General features: G+C 40.3%; 1 protein-coding gene and 1 long non-coding RNA gene across 7 annotated transcripts in view; both read left to right on the forward strand.

Moving 5' to 3' along the window:
* Positions 1–17480, forward strand: part of LOC119781105 (aminopeptidase O (putative)) — a 140401-nt gene that overhangs the window by 13812 nt on the left and 109109 nt on the right. The window lies entirely within an intron of this gene.
* Positions 16828–17383, forward strand: LOC119781108. Its single transcript, XR_005280494.1, has 3 exons — positions 16828–16938; positions 17014–17128; positions 17197–17383. It is a non-coding gene; the product is annotated as an uncharacterized LOC119781108 (long non-coding RNA).

Consider the following 17480-nt stretch of genomic DNA (forward strand, 5'->3'; position numbering starts at 1 on the left):
ACAAAGTTGCGTTTAAAATTACACATAATCACAAATCTATTACTATCAAAAATTTTATTGTGTGGCTTTTATCTTGATTCCGCCCCACTGACTCATAATTTCTGCCACATTTCTAGTTTTTATTAAAAAAATCTCTAGCTTAATTAAATAGAAAATTATTTCAGGTATTGCTGCAGCTTCTCAGTTGGAGTTTTACTCATAAATATGTTATGAACAGACACAGATTTACAGCTTAGTGCTATAAGATCTTCCTCTAGGAATGCCCATCATTTCTGTCAGCTTCACTTTTTCCTCTTAAGAAAAGCACAGGAAGCATCATGAGGCTTACAAAACTAGTGCTTGAAGATTTGGTCATTTTGCACCATGGCTAATATGTACATTTAAATCACATTTTTAGAGTTTTTATCAAGTTTTTTTCAGATGCAATTTTGTCCTCATTTTTTTTTTCAATATGATGTTTTTGCAATAGGAGTGAGCTGGTATGGTGTTATTTAATTGTCTTTAGATCTCTTCAATGCTTGAATAGTTAAATTCTTGTAGAGATGTTCTCATACCCAGGCCGTGGATCTCAATGGCTCATGCAGTGTTACTGTTCACCTCTTGGCTCCTGCACTGATGGTGCTGTTCTATGTGATAGTGTTTCACTGGTTTCCTTGGACTTCAAGATGATGTTTGCATGCTAATGTTTTTAACCTGAAACTTTTGTAGAGAAGCTTTATTCATACTGAGATTAATTTATACACCGCTTGGCTCTGTCCAGTAATTAGCTAAATTTCATATCTCATATTTTTACTCTGCATTATATTTAGGAGTATCAGAGTAGCCGGTTTACAATTTTATTTGTAAAAACAAATCTGAAAGATGATATAAGATTTTTCCTCCATTGAAAAATATACACTTATAAGAACAAATGATCTGGAATTTGTCTTTTCTTCCCCAAATGATTCTCTCTTCAGCTTTAGCCTCCTTGTGCATGTAACTAAAGCATTATTTAAGCTCATTTAAAAATTTATTCTAAATATTTGCCTTTGATGCCTGGCCTCTATATTTTAAATGTTACTGATAAAGCAGTGTCATTATGCTGACCATTAAACATATGCCTGTGCTCTGCAGCTACAGACTGTCTTTTTTTCCTTCATTGGCTTCCCTTGAGAACAAGTGCCCCAGACAGGATATAAGCTCATACCAGAATAAGTGTTCTGCACAAATGTCTGACGTCATTGTGAAAAAAACTATTTATCAGAGATATTTTAAACGACAGAGGGCGAACTCGGTTGCAGTCTGGGCATCGTTTTTTTTACCAAAGTACAGTGTTTTCTTTGATCCAAGTAAATCTTTCCCCAGTGTTGCAAAAAAATCTGCCTCTCTGCTGTATTTGCTTTGAATGGCCCTCAAGTGCTGACACAGAGGCTGCTGTCTGACGGATGTTTTCCTTTCAGTAGGAGGCAGTTCTCCTTCTTTCTTTAGCTCAGTCGGCTCATATTTGCTACAGATGACTAGGGACCTTCATTAAGCTTAATACAGCACCTGCACTGACTCCCTATGAAACTGTTCACGGTCCTGAGTCCGATGTTAGCTCAAGTGTGTCCTCCCTTCAACGCTGGTGGCTCAGTTCTGGATGCCAGTGTATTAAACTGCAGGGTTGTGCCATGGGAAGACTGGGAGGTCAGCCGAAATTGAAGGCAAGATTAAGATGAAGATGAGAGAGGGAAATTAAGAGGGCAAAGGCAGGGTTCACAACAGGCCAGCAGATCCCCAGGATGTGGGAGAGGATGTGTGGATTATTCCCAGCAACAAAAGCCATTAGCCCCTGGAAGGACTTCAGAGGCTGGTGCTATTTAATCTAGAGATTGGGAGGTATGTGGGCCCCAATTGTTGGGATGGAGCCAAGCTCTGCTTTTGTGCAGTGCCCCAGTGGAAACAGCAGGATTGGAGTGCGGCTTTGTGGCCAGGGAACTGCAGCAAGAAGTTGCAAAGCGACTGCAGTGTGATACACAGAGGAGAAACAGAGGCAAAGAACGGCATGGAGAAGAACAGTGGCATAAAGTTTTTACGCTGATACGTGAGGAAGTGCAGAAAGCCGAGGGTTAGGAAGTCAAATAAGGTCATGTCTATGTTGAGAGTTGTGATACAAGTACTTTCCACCCACAAGTTGTTTTTATTTACACAGAGATAACAAAACTTTTGTAACTTCACAGGACTCTGTTAAAAAAATTCTAACCTAAGGATAGAAGATAAAAGCTGTCTTACAGCACCTCACAAGAAACGTTCAAAGTCCTTGAACTTTCTTTATTGTTTTATAGTACAATGAAAAACTTTTAAAGTAATATATTTGGGTTTTATATGAAATGCCAATACAGCTTTCCAAATCTAGCGACCAACATTTCTTCCCATTCTTTCCAGCATGGCCTAAACTCAATTGTCACTAAAATGTTATTTGCAAACAACCATTTTCTTGTCCTGCCACGTAGATTCTCCAATATATTAAGATCTTTGCTTGTGGAGATTCTCAGTAGTTCAGGTCATATTAATTCCAAAATAGTTAAAAAACAATCCACTGGACTTTTTTTGTTTCGTGTTCCAAGCTTTATGGAGTAGCCCACCAAAGCCAAAACCAAGGCTTTCTAACTTTTTCAACCCCAGTTGACTTTGACGGAAGGCTGCTCACACTGAGCCTAATTCTGCAGGAGGTTGCTTAATGTAAAAAAAATGGGTTTTTCCCCTGCACGGTCATTGCATGCATGCTCAGTTTGAGGGATTGCTGTAGAGTCAAGGACAAAATGCAAGGAAACATTGTCGCCAGAAACTCATCCAGGAGGAGTGGGTCCTGCAAGTTAATGATTCGATGCAATCAGCTGGTTTATCTTAGATAAAAATGTAATCAAACTAGTTTAACCATTTATGTCTTTGTCCTGTTCTTTATGATGCAGCACTAATGTTTTCCAAAAACCTTCTGCCTCAAAGCTATATATACTTTTATAATAAATCACTCATAGATTGTTTCTGTTTCTGCTTAGGTGACTTTTTCATATTATTGACTTTAAATATTACTGTTATTTGCCTTTTAATAATGATAACATTTATTAAAGCTGCATTTGTTTCCTCCACTTATGCACTACTTCATGGTGTTATATCACGTACATTGTTAGTTTATAATACACTGTTCACTAAAGTATAGTCCCTTTGGTTAGGAAAACAGAAGCTGGTAAGACAGTATGTGAAATCAACAGATAGATGGTTAAACATTGACCGATAGAGCAGGGCTTAATTGTCTGAAACAGCTGGGGAATCCCTGAGTTAAATTTACTCCCAGCTTGTATAAAAAGCCCATTGTCCAGAAAGATTTAAGGACATGGAAATGATGTGAACCAAAAACTTAAATACAGTAAGTTGGTTCACTGTTTGTCGTGTGGGTCGTTCTTTTTTTTGCTTTCATGTGCCTTAGCTCATACTGTTTCTTCCTTTTTTGAATGCGTAATCTTTTAATCGCATTAAGACCACGTCATTCGGGTCCGACTGGGAGTGACAGGAAGGGCACGGCATTTCCTCTCAGTCTTTGAAGCTGACGTCTGTATGTCCAAAATATGCTAGTTGGACAAGCAGGACTGATCTCACATCCCAAATGAAACACATGTACAACATCTTTAAGTAGAGGTAGTTTCCCAAACTAGCATTACAACCAGCCTCTAAGTGTTGTGGGCGATGTGGGGTTTGTTTTTGCTTCACTGCTGATGGACAGATTCCTGTGGTTGTGTTTATACTGTATGAATGTGTGTACTGTTTATGTAATTGTGCTGAGAAGTGTATTTTCTTGCTGTTGCATCATGTCGAAGGAATGCTACACAGACCATCTACAGTTTGCCATTACCAGACCCATGTTGGTGTTGCATACACCATGATGAGGTGTTGCAATAGACACATTTTCATTCAGTGAATCTGATACTTATCGATCATTTTTGTTCCATCACTGCAGCTTTTAGGCCTACACCCCCAAACAAGGCTGTTAACACTTTTCGATCTAAACATTTTTTTCTAAATATGGAATTTATTTTCCTGTTTTTTTTTTTTACCCTTACCTCATGGGATGTGGCAGTCTGAAAGTATGATGAGAAAAAAGGTTAGATTTAGATTACGTTGCGCAACTGCTAGTTTCCCATGTATTACAGCCCAAAAGAGTGGCCATAAATTTGACAGTGGTGCAGGTAAGAATTATGATTGGTATATACCTCTTGACCTCTTTAAGTGGCACAAGAGGATTTTTAGCCTGACTTAAATTGATTGCATTGTTTGTTTATGGACTAGCAGGAAGTTACATCCAGTACTGTTCCCTACTGGGAGGAAGTAGGCAGATGAAAAGTCAGTAGAGTCAGGACTCTGGAGGATAATCCACCTTTTGTGCTCTTCACTGTGTCACCTGAGCCTTTCAGGACCAGAGCAACCATTTATCTACTGGCATCCGGTGTAAATTTTGTTACTTCCCCACTTTTAACATGTCTGTGCTGTGTCTACTGAATCCAGTTTCCATATACTCTACGTAGGCAAGGGAACGTCAGTCTATTACCATGGAAGAGTTTACTGTAGTTGCAAAAGCTCTCTACAGCATGGTTGGAGGAGATTTGGCCTGGGATGCCGGACGTACAGGACATTGGTCTGTTGTGGTAAACACAAAATGAAAGATCTAAGACTGATTCTAGATAAAAGTGGCTAAAATTACGTTTGTTAGGTAACCATCTGTGGTCATTTTTAGTTTTAAGGTTAAGAGCTCTCTCATCTGAGGGAAATATGGAATAGAGCTACGATGCTTTGTTGTGGATGTTAAAAGTGGACTATTCAGAGGTTAATTAGACAGATAAAACAGTCTGCTTAATAAGCATTTACACTAGGCTGTGATAGGAGTGTTTTAATACACTCAGTTTGAATGTACATGGGAGCCACTGAAAAAACATTTTCACTCTAACTAAAGGTAACGGAAGTTTATTTTAGGAAAATACTACAATAGTGATAATATAAAACTGTTTTCCTCGTTCTCAATTCGGTTGGTTTAGTGTTTTTCGTTTACCTTTAAAGCAAAATGCGAAGTAAAGAAAACAAGGAACCAATGTCTATTTGTCAGAATCTTAAAACAACACTGCATTGCTAACTTTTGATCTACATATTAGCTTAATTTAATATGTAAAGTGGAGCAGAAAAGCATTTAGTTAGCAACTTATGAGAAAAAAATGAGGGGAAAAAATCCAGGAAATCACAATGTAAGATTTTTTACAGAATTTGTACATTGATGGTATAAAATACTTATTAGGTCTATAACAAAAGTTAAACTTAATACCAAGTACTATAACCTTTGTTTGCAATGGTAAAGTTTAAACATTTCCTCTAAGTCTTTAACAGGTTTGCTCATACTGTAGCTGGTGTCAACCCTAGAGCAGTTGTGTTTTGGGGGCTGTTGCTGGGCAAACTGGAAACTGGTTAGGCCGCCCCAGGACCTTAAAATGCGTTTTACGTAGCCCAAGTGGTGCATTTTGGATCAGTGTTATGCTGTAAGACCCAGCCATGTTCCAGCTTTAGTTCTCTCACTGACGGAAGGGTATTTTGACTTATGAAATCTCACGATATATATCACCCTGTTCATTCTTCCTTTAACATTGATCAGACGTCTTATCACTTTGCAGTAAACCAGCCCCAAAGCATGATGTTTTCACCTCCATGCTTTACAATAGGGTTCTTTGGATGCAGCTCAGTATTCTTCTGCCTCTAAACATCAATGGTTGAGTTTGTGCCAAAATAGATAAATTTTGGCTTCGTCTGACCAAATGATACTCTCCAACTCCTCTTCTGGATCATCCATATGCTTTATGGCAATCTTTAGACGGGCCTGAACATGTATTGGCCTCAAGCAAGGGGACACACCTGGCACTGCAGGATGTAAGTCCTCTTCGGCATAGTGTGTTACTGATGGCAGCCTTTGTTACTTTGGTCTGAGCTCTCTGCTATTCATCCGTCATGTCCCTCAATGTAGTTGTGGCAGTTTTGCTCACTGTTCACATGATTGTTTGCCTGTTTAATATATTTTAAGGCCAATATACAGCACTTGGTATGTATCAAAGCTCCATGAGGGCTGCTCTTGTCTAAGACTCTAAAATAAGAGGGTCTGATTGGTCGCTAAATAAGTCATGTGGGCCACAGCACTGTTTTATGTAGCGATTTTATGAGATGAGCCGGTGCTTCGAGGCATGTGTCAAGTAATGGAGGGGGCGTTTCCCTGAACCACGTGTCGAGGGGTGATTAATTTAGGGGAGGAGCCTAAATTTATGATGTTCGAAGCCTCTCTACCTTGACACTTCTACAGACATTTAAACAGGATATATTCTAAAGATAGATTGTTGGAAAAACAACCAATCTAGTTGGTTAAACCTATTTTGGTTAGATTAAACAATGTAATGATCAAAATATGAGCAAGCCACTGGTTATAGTTGTAGCATTAATGTTAACTAGTATTGCTTTTCAGTGTGCAGTTACTATTACTAGTGTCATGACCAACCTTAGACTTTTGAAAGTTGTGATAATACTTAAAAAGTAACTTAGCTAATGTGACTAATTTGTATTGGTTTGCCCTAGTAGAAATATAGATTGGGTCAAAACACTACCAAATTAGGTTGGATTAGCCAAAAGATTGGTTGAAAACATATCTTCCAACCCGATTAAAACCAAAAACTGTGGAAAAACTATTATGTTTGAATAAAAGTGACTAACACCTTGTGAAAGTGCTTGTGCAAACTGGGCAATGATAATCATTGCCCAATTTGCACAAGCACTTTCACTGTCTGAGCTTATTTCGCTAAAATGGCAAAAAACATTGTACCTTAAAAGATTGCTCTCTTCTAAGACATTTTACACACAAAAAAAGTTACAAATGATTTTGTAAAACACAGTAATGATTAACAATTTTAAAGGAACTTAAATGGCAAAGAAAAACAAGAAAAACAATTGAATAAAAAAATCGCAGATGTTATTACTAACTGTAGTTCTACACTCCACCAGTAGGTGGTGACATGTTCACATGAAGCTTCATGAACTCTGCGGGATCGTTGAAGCAATTGGCTAGACGGTTCAATGTCCCATAAGGCTTCATCTCACCATCACTAGTTTTTATGATAGTCAGAGCTCCATAAAACACAAGAGCAAGATAAGCCAAATGATTTTTATCACTGATGAAAATTTTATCTAGTGGGGTGGATGTGGCTTGTCTTTACAAGTAAATTCATGACCTATTAGTTTGCCGCTCTGCTCTTTTACTGCTGAAAATCGCGTTTGGTGTGAATTTAGAATTAGTGGTAAAACATTACACAGTGTTGCTTTAAGAATTTTTTGGGGGGGGGGTTAAAATGTTAATTGAATGATTTTTTTTTAAATTAGTTGTAACAACTAGGGTAACTTGGGCTGAATGAAAATCAAAATTCAGATTTTTTTTTCACATAATATTGCAACTGAAATTTTATTTTTGATTTAACTTTACAGTAACCATATACATGTAGATGTTTCATTCCAGGGTTTCAACATTTTGTGGCACTGAAAGTTTGTCTGTCCAGAGGTCACTGTTACAGAACTTGTGTCGTAAATAAGTTGTCACTTCTACTCACATGCATGGATCTAGGCGCTATAGCTGGAAGTCTGTCTTCCCTTTTGTTTGGTGACAAACCAATTTTGAATGCATTACCGCAACCTAAAGGGCTGGAGTCAAGAATTAACTTTCTTATACTGTACTAGTTAAATATAATGTATCTACTTCATTTACCAAATAATTATTTCTTTTTTGTTTATTCCTAAATTGCACTGCTCTCTTTTAAATTGTAAAGTTGCTTGTTTTATCTTCTTTCTCTCTTCATTCTATTCACTTAGTCGCCCATTTTTGTCCCCCTCTCCAGTTTGATCTGCAGAGTAACCCTAGAAGTGTGTGACACAGACCTGCTCTTTCAGGAGACTGTCAAGGAGTTCAGGGAAGGGAGGGCAGTGTGCAGTGGGCCGAATTCTTCTGGCACAAAGGACTCAGCTGTTAATCAAACAGTCAAAAATAAGGTGTTTTCTTTCTCCCCACCTTGTGTGGATTCCCCTTTCAACTACAGTATAGTCACACAAAAGCTCTTGAAGAACTATAAAAAAGGGACAGTATGTGCATGCTTGCACCAGAACAGAATGCCTGAAAGTGTAATGTGTGTGCGTTTAAAGCAACTGCAAGTAGATAAACTGTATAGTTAACTTCTATTTCTTTGCCGTTTTTCCCTTTGCTTCCTATAGACAGAACACAGGAACACTCCTAACCCCACAAGGAGAGGCTTCTGCTATCCGTCTTGTTGCGTTGTGTTTCCCCTTCCTTGGTGGGACCCTCCTCTGTACACTTAATGAAGATAGCAGGAGAGTGTTTGGAAATGTTTCCTTATTGCAGCAGCATTCCTTTTCAGTTATCTCAGGCTTCACCTTTCCCTGCCTGTCTGCAGTACAAGTTTCCCCTTGTGCCTATCGTTTCCCTACTCAGTAGAAGGAGCACACTTTTAAATTGAGAAGGGATGGTTTTTGTTATAAATACTATTCTCTCTTGCTTTTGTGTGTAACTGTTTCTACATCAAGGTGAAAGTTGTATTGTAACCTCTGATCTGTCAGCAGATATTTGTGAGAGAATGATGTGCTTTCCTGCACTAATCTGTGATGAGAACATGCTGGCAGCAGCTGGCGTATACTAATACATTTAACACTAACACAGACAGACTCTGCTATAACTCTGGATTAGAGTCCCTGGAAAGACAGGCCTGTCACTGCACTCCAATTTCACTAACATGGGATACATCCCCTGGATTGATCGATAGGACTATAGTGCTAAGTGTGTGAGGGTGTGTGTGTGCGTGGGGGGTGCTGATCTCTTAATGCATTCAAAGGTGTGTGATAGTAAACCCTGAAGGCTGAGTGTAATTTTATTTATCTGTGAAAAGCCAGAGCCTTCAAATGTCCATGGGTCATTTGAGCTGAACTGAAGAAGACATTGAAAAACATTGCTAGGAAATCCTTACTGGTCAGCTTGACATGTTTGGGTAGAAACTGTGTAGGAATATAGCGGTTTATTAAGTTTTGCTCAAATATGTATTAATCCTGCAAAGGAGTGTGGTGGTCAACATTTTAACTGCCAAGGTTGTGAATGGAACGGAGTGTAAAAATCATAGTTATAGTCTTTTCCAAGGTTTCTTGATTATCAAATTAACTTTTTATGAACAGTTCATTGCAGTGAAAATGTATCAACCTCCTTCAGATACTTTCATGCAGTTACATGTTTTGCAACATTTTAATATAAGAGCAAGATAACCACACAAAATACAAAAATTGATTTTTCAAAGGATTTTATTTTACTTAGGGCTTATATCTATTCAAACCAGTCTGGCCTGATGAAAAATGTAATTTTCCTCCAGACCTTATAACTGGTTCCACTTTGGAGTCAACTTCAGATGATTGTGATAAACTGATTAAAAGAGTATTACTTTAATTTGAAGGAAAGCAGTCCATTCTTTTTTGCCTAATTTCTATAATTGGTTTTTCAGCATTGACAACCTCTACAAGGCCACAATGATTTCAATCAAGTTTAAGTACAAAATTACTTAATTACTTCACTGTTTAAATTAAACAGTGAAGAGTACAAACTTTCCTTTAAATTCAAAGCTGGACATGGCAGTGGGCTTTTGTTGCCCCTCTACTGCATGACCCAAGTAAATCAGAGAAACAGAAGGCTGATGTTACCTTGGAACTCATCTATTGTAATTCTTCTTGCTAAATGAGCTCTGAGCCTAACTTAAACAAGTGAGGTTCTGAGTGCTCTGGTTCTTTTTGGTGACCTCCTCGATGATTCTTAAATGTCCTGAATGTCATTTTGAAACCTACTTCTGGGAAAGTTTGCTATTCTAAGTTTTTCTTTTGTATTACAAGTATAACCGTATTTCATTTAAAGTCTCAAAGGAAATGACTATTGACATTTACAGACTAATATTTATCATTGGCTTTCATTCAACCACTGGTTGTCTAGGTGGTGTCCTTAAAAACAACGTGGGCTACATTAATAACTGGCAATCCTTTTGGGTAAAGCCTGGTCTGATTCGGAGAGACGGTATCCATCCCATTTTAGATGGTGCAGCTTTTCTTTCTAGGAATCTGGCCGAATTTATTAGTCCTCCAAAACCCTGACAACTTCTCTCTTTACCCAGATGACTTGGTCAATTATAGACCTTTATCCAATCTTCCATTCTCATCTAAAATTCTTAGTTGCCAAACAAGTGTGCGACCGCTTTCACCATAATGAACTTTTTGAAGAGTTTCAGTCTGGCTTTGGAGCTCATCATAGCTCTGAAACAGCTCTGGTGAAAGTCGCTAATTATATTCTCATGGCCTCAGATAATGGACTTGCATCTGTACTTGTCCTTTAAGATCTTAGTGCTGCATTTGATACAGTTGATCATAATATTCTTTTAGAAAGACTTTTAGAAATATTTTGTAGGAATTAAAGGAACAGCTCTAGACTGGTTGAAATCGTATGTATCTGATCGTTCTGTTTGTTCACATAATGACAAATCTTCCTCATGCTCAAGGGTTACCTTCGGCGTACGACTGTGATCAGTTCTAGGACCAATACTGTTTACTATACATATGCGCCCAATCGATAGAATTATTAGACAGCATGGCATTAATTTCCGCTGTTATGCTGAAGATACTCAGCTATATCTGTCTATAAATCCAGATTAAGCTAAATGGTTACATACTGTATATTACAGGCACGTCTTGAGGCTATAAAAACCTGGATGACTCTTAACCTTCTGCTCCTGAATGCAAACAAAACAGAAGTTATAGTCTTTGGACCAGAAAAAGAAGCTGATTAGTCAATCTCTTCATTTGGATGGGACTAAACTGATCTCAGATAATAAGGTAAAAAATCTTAGTGTTATTTTTGATCAGGATCTGTCATATAGATCCCATATCCAAGAGGTTTCTAGAAAATTAGAAATATCCTGTCGAGGGATGATGCTGAGAAACTAGTCCATGCAATTGTTACTTCAAATAAAAAAAATAAAAAGAGAGATCATATCTCTCCTATCCTGGTTTCTCTTCATTGGCTTCCTGTTAAATTCAGAATAGAATTTAAAATCCTCCTTCTCATATATAAAGCCTTAAATGGCCAAGCTCCATCTTATGTCAGAGATCTGATTGTTCCTTATCTTCCTAGAAGAGCACTTCACTCTAAATTTGCAGGTTTACTAGTGGTTCATAGAATTTATAAAAGTAGAATGGCAGATCTTGTAATTATCAAGATTATCAGGCTCCTCTCCTGTGGAACCAACTACCAGTTTTAGTCCGTGAGGCAGACACCCTGTCTACTTTTAAGGCTAGGCTTAAAACTTTCCTTTTTGATAAAGCTTATAGTTAGAGAGGCTCAGGTTATCCTGAGCTTTCTCTATAGTTATGCTGCTACAGGCTTAGACTTCTGGAGGACATAGGGGCCCATTTTTCATCATTCTGCTTCATTCAATCTCTATTCTCCCACTCTGCAGAATCTGGTAGTTCAATCTCTAACATTCTGCTCTCTCTGCTTTTTCACATAGTAGCTTTGCTTGGTCTGTTCTTGTTTGGCTGTGACCCATCCTGGAGAGAAATATCAGCTGTGCTGCTGCCATCAATACCTTTGTTCATATATGTCATAGATCGACCTGTTTTTCAGTGTAGTCCTGTTTCTCTGACTGTGACTGGCTGGGTGTGCTCTCTTCATCCTCTGACATGAGAGCTGCTCGGAGCACGTCTGCCTGGCTGTGTGTTTCCTGGACGGGGCCGCCTCTTACAGCTGCTTTTTGTATCTCTGCTTCTTCTCCTTGAACCCCAGTCAGCCTCGACAGTGTGAGGGATTGCCTTCAAGGCAATGAGTTGATGCAATAAACTGGTTTTCCTTAGATAGAAAACTTTGAATCAATTTGACTGTATGATCTGGTGAACTGTAAAGTACTTTGAGATTACGTGTTATGAATTGGCGCTATGTAAATAAACTGAATTGAATGAAATTAATTTTATTCTCTACAATTTGCTTTCCTATAGAATCAAACCATTCATTACCTGTATAACTGTTGCATTGAAGTTTTTTAAATGCATTTAGAGTTAAATATATAAAAACTGCAACATTTTTACATATATATATGAAAACAAATATAATTTAATTTTGTTCCCAAACTTGGTTAACCTGATCCGTATTATTACATATTTGAAAGATCATTTCACCTGATAAAACCAAAATACATTTAAGGAACCTACTGAAAGTGGTTCATTTTCATAGTGAAAAGAAGTTGAATATATGATCATTAAAAACTAATAGTATAAGATTATAAGCACCCATCCAAGGTAGAATTAAAACACATAACCGGCATCTAACAAACAAATAGAAGGCAAACATATCATCTTACTCCACTTAATGCTTAATGGCATCTCTGTTTAAATATGAAAGTCTCAAAAGTTTAAATTAGGCCATAAAAGTGTTCAAGCATTGTACTCCCATCGGGCTGCTGTTGCAGGAACACGTTGCAGATAGTTTTACCTCATCTTTTCAAATTCAATGGCCTCTCGCCCATAGACAGCCGGGGATGGGGCACTAGCACATCTCACGACCCCACTTGGGATAAGCATGACAGAAATGGGGTATACATTTGTAATGCATTTTGTTTTCTCTATCCTATAATCTGTTCTTTTAATGTATGATGCAGCCCAAAACATTTATTAATGAAAATATATAAAAGTAGATTGCAGTTTTATTGAAATATTTTTCTCTAGTCCAAGCATCTTTAGTTCAGTTTCAGTAATATATATTTCAACTCTTTAGAGGAATATTTTTACTGCATCGACTGTATTATTATTTTCTTATTTTCATAAGACTACTGATTACAGTGTTAGTTAGTTACCCATCTGTACATCAGCCACAGCTCAGGTTTAAGCAACAGGCAACCCAGTCTGTTGGAAGCCTGGGTCCTCTGTCTGAGGCGATGACTCTGCTCCCTGGCTAATTTCACTTCGATCCCGTCATCATCCGTCTTTCCATTCTGTCAAACTCTTTTCATAAAGCCTCCCTGCACCGAGACATTGCAGTTTCCATCTCCTCACTGTCTCATTCTCTCATGTTACATAAGAGAGAGAAAAATAGTCTATTTATTACCCTAAAGGCAAGAAAGTGTCTCAAATTATAATCCTGTGAAATAGATTTTGTTCACTCCTTTTTATTAGGCAGTATAGTGGAAACCAAAGAGGGCCCTGAGTGTTGTATGGTGAGTGATGGGGTTTGCATGCTAATAGCAGCAGTGATAGAGGAATTTGGGTTATGAGAAATAAATGCCATGTCTACATCTCCTTTAGGCTGATTGATGGGGGCCTTGCTGTTGCCAAATCTACTCATACTGCACTGGATTAGTACTCATTAAGGCACATTCTTTTCAAATTATTCCTATTAAAATGTGCTGTGTTAGGACAGTGGAGGGCTTGGTCTGAATATATGTGTGCTCTTAGATTTGATATTTTACACTGAAGTGTGGTATCACTTTTTGGTTTTTGTTCAACCCTTCTGTTAATTTGCTACGCTAATACTCACGGCACAATGTTTGGCATGATTTTGTGCATTTAAAGCTTACATGAGGTTTTATTTATTTTTTTCCTTTTTATTCCCAAAAGCCTGAATAAAAATAGCATTTTGTGTCGCATCTGTATTTCTGAGCTTATAGTTGCATTTTTTTCATGCTCTACCATTGTAGTTATTTTTGTTGGTGGTGTCTTACTGTAATTATTAGTGTTATCTTAAAAAATCATTATTGCACTGGTTTCCATTAATTATTTTTAGGTATTGTAATCCTACCTGTATTGGTAACACTAAAAAAGCTCAGATAATTTGAATGGTATTGATTAAATATTTTGAAAGAGATACTATTAAACCAGAATTTAAGTAAGAATAGTAAAATTAATGACAGTTTGTTATTTATGCTGATGGCTGAAGTTAAATATTGCATTCATGAAGTAAAAAAAAATACAAAGGTATAATGTTTAAATGGGGATTATTAAGAAGTGCTAAAAGACATTTTTAAAAATTCAGAATTCTTATCTTAGTTCTTTGCAGATAATGTGGTGCTTTGGCCTCGGAATCAGTGCACAGTTGAGTGTGAAGAGGCAGGGATGAGCGTAAGCTCCTGTAAGTTTGAGGTCATTGGTTTTGGCTGGAAGAAGGTAGGTTTTTTCCCCCCTCTGGTATGGGGATCAGTCTCTCCCTCAAGTGGAAGAGTTTTAGTATTTTGGAGCCTTGATAATGGGTATTAGTAGAATGGAAAAGGAGTTGGACAGAGCGTTTGAGCTTTGTCGGCAGTAATGCGGGTACTGTAATGGTCTGCTGTGCTAAAGAAGCCAAAAAGTAAAACTCATGATTCACCAGACTATCTATGTCCAACTCCTAACTATAGATATAACATATGGACTGAATGACTGAAAGAGCGAGATCTTGGGTAAAAGCAAGTAATAAGAGTTTACAAAACAAATCAAAACCAACTGACTTTTTTTTTTTAACAGTGTCCTGTCTGGCAATGTGGCAATAAGAATAATTGTCTTGCTGCCTAAAAGAGCCCAAACATATTTTACTTTCACAAGTGTAGCAGTATGGCAATTGCCATATTGCTCCACTTGTTTCATGTATATAAATTGCTTTATTATAATTATGCAGGGAGTTTTACAGTTTATATGGACACTGCAATGTAAATAGAGCAGAAAAACAGAAGAAGAAAGTAAAAAAAAAGAGAAAAGATGAAAGAAAGAAGAGATAGAAAGGAGACAACGACAAAACATTTTCAGTCTGCTTCATCACATGTAACGAGATGAAAAAAAAGAACAGCACAACCAAAAGACATGGTACGAGAAATACAATAAAGCAACACCTTGAAACTATCGCTAAAGTAATATTATTAAGTCTGACATGTACTCTGTGTTACCTGAAGATATGAATGTGGGGTTTCTGTATGGAAGTGAATCTCTAAGTACCTGGAACCAAGCACCTGTGATTGTTTGTGAGGGTGAACTTGTGCATGTAAAATTTAAAAGACCCAAAGCCCCAGGCACCCAAAGGGACCCAAAGAGCGAAGGCACCAAGGAGGGGCCAGCCCTGGAAATCAGACCCCCACCAAGGGAGGAGGAGAGACAGCCCCGAAGAGCCCCCCAGCCACCGCCATGCCGGCGCCCCGGGGAGCGGCGGGGATGAGTCCGCGGGCTCCGCCGGAAGCCGGCCACCCTGAAGTAGGGCCGGGCACCGAACACCGCCCCCCCCACGGCACCGACCGAAACGCCCCGGCCCCACAGAGCACCGAAACACGCCCCGCCTCCCGGCTCCAACCCCGGCGACTGGCCGCAACACCCAACGCGACTGCACCACCCAGGAAAAACACACAGGCGGCCACGGCCGGGGCCCACGCGCATCCGCCGCGAGCACCGCGGAACCCCCCCAAAAACGCCCCCCAGGCCAAAGCGTGGCCCCACCCCACCAAGACCGATGCCAACACAGCGCAATGCAACACACCGCGCACAGAATCAATCCAAAAGCACCCACCCCAAGCAGCACGCGGGCAGCACAAAGCCAGAGCGAACCACCACGCCGCTCCCCCACCGGACGAAGCCAGAGCAGCACAGCCGCGTCCGAGGCCCCCCGTCGCCCGCACCAGCCCCCGACACGCGGCCGAAGCCACTTCGCCGCCCCGGCCCCCCGACGCACGCCAGCCAGAGCCACCCCACCCGCCCCGCACCCACACCCGCCGCGATCAGCGGGAACAAAACAGGTCCACCATACCTCCAAGAGGGAAAACCCACCCGAAGACCCAATCAGCGCAGCCAGCCCATCCACACCGGCCCCCCAACACCACCCCCGCCGGAGCCGCCCAGACCCGCACACACCAGCAGCGCGCCGCCAGCAGGACCCCCACCCAATGGGCCCGCCCGCTCCCCGAGAAAACAGACATGCCAATCCCCCCCCCCAAAAAAAAAAAAAAAACGGCAAGCAGAAAAGCCCCCACAATGCGACAGTGGACACCAGACACCGACGCGCCCGCAACTGCTCTCCGCCACCGAAAAAAAAAAAAGTAAAAAGTAAATAAATAAATAAATTAATTAATAATTAACATTTAAATAAATAAAAATTCCCCTATGCAAGAGGAGAAATGCAAGCGGAAAAACCAGAGCCCAAAACAAGACCCAAGACCTGCACCCCACCATGCCGTGCAGCTCCCCTCCCCCCCGAACCAATATCACAGAACCGGCATCGGAAAAAGCATCGCCCAGGAACCGGCATCGAAGCGAAGGCACTGGCACCGGAACCGAAAATCCCCGAACAACACCCAGCTCCACCCCGAAGTGAATCCAATCCCGGGCCCCAGGGATCCGAGGCCCCAGGGGCGCCCGACCCCCAGACAGGAGCCCCAGCAAGGCCCCAACTGACTTTTAAAAGAGAATGTGCCTTTGTTTGTGTCTTTATCATGCATTCATAGTATGTCTAGTTTCTGGTTGCTGTTTTCGCTTTTGTTCGCTGTATGGCATTACGTGCGCAGAAGGCAGGTACTGCAGTTGGGTCGTTTTGTGCAGCGGCCTGTGCTTATTTGAGATTCTATTCATTTATTTTTGTCTCACCCACTGCATGAAAATTTTGTCACATAAAAGACTAAAACTATAAGTGAAAGTAATAAAAACCAAACCGAAACTAAGTGTGGTGGGATGGTGTTACACCAGGTGTAGTGACTGATTGGGGGGCAGGGCAGATAGCTTTAAAGCTGAGCAGTCCGCTGCGAGGTGCGTGTGCTTTGTTTCCTTACCGTGTGTCGGCTGCCCAAGTGGCTGGTGTGCTCGATCCACTCATCCAAAATAGTAGGTGCCATTTTGCCATCTGGGCTGGGGATTGTTGTCGGGTTCTGGTGCAATACCTGCCGTGCGTTTCTGCAGCGTTGCGCGGCTGGCGTTGGCGGCTGCAGTTGGAGGTTGGTGCGGCGAGCGGCTTCCGTCCGGCCCTCGCCTGCTGATCCGCTCCCTCCCTGGTCGGCTGTGTCACCACATCTGGGTAAGCTACCGGTTTAGAATTTAATTTACTCTTACCTGAATCCACCGTTAACGAGTTTTCTAATTTAGGATTCTTCCGGAGTTGCAGCGCTTGGACGCTCCTGCTGTCTTGTCTGTCTTGCCGGTTTTGTTTGGGCCGCTCTCGGCGGAGCCTGCTGACGCTTGGGCTGGCGGAACGAGCGGGGCACGACTCCTCTGGCCCCGTGAAAAGACATTAGAAGTCGGACAACGACAGTTTGTCCCATCGTTTGCAGTGGTTGTGTTCTTTTCTTTGCCGTTTGTTTGCTTATTATTTAAATTACTAATTTGTTTGCTTTCCTTTGTTTTGATTTACTAATTTGTTTTCTTTTGCA

Source organism: Cyprinodon tularosa, unplaced genomic scaffold, assembly GCF_016077235.1.
Source record: "Cyprinodon tularosa strain WSP-4 unplaced genomic scaffold, ASM1607723v1 ctg171, whole genome shotgun sequence".
In the NCBI taxonomy this organism is placed as follows: Eukaryota; Metazoa; Chordata; class Actinopteri; order Cyprinodontiformes; family Cyprinodontidae; genus Cyprinodon; species Cyprinodon tularosa.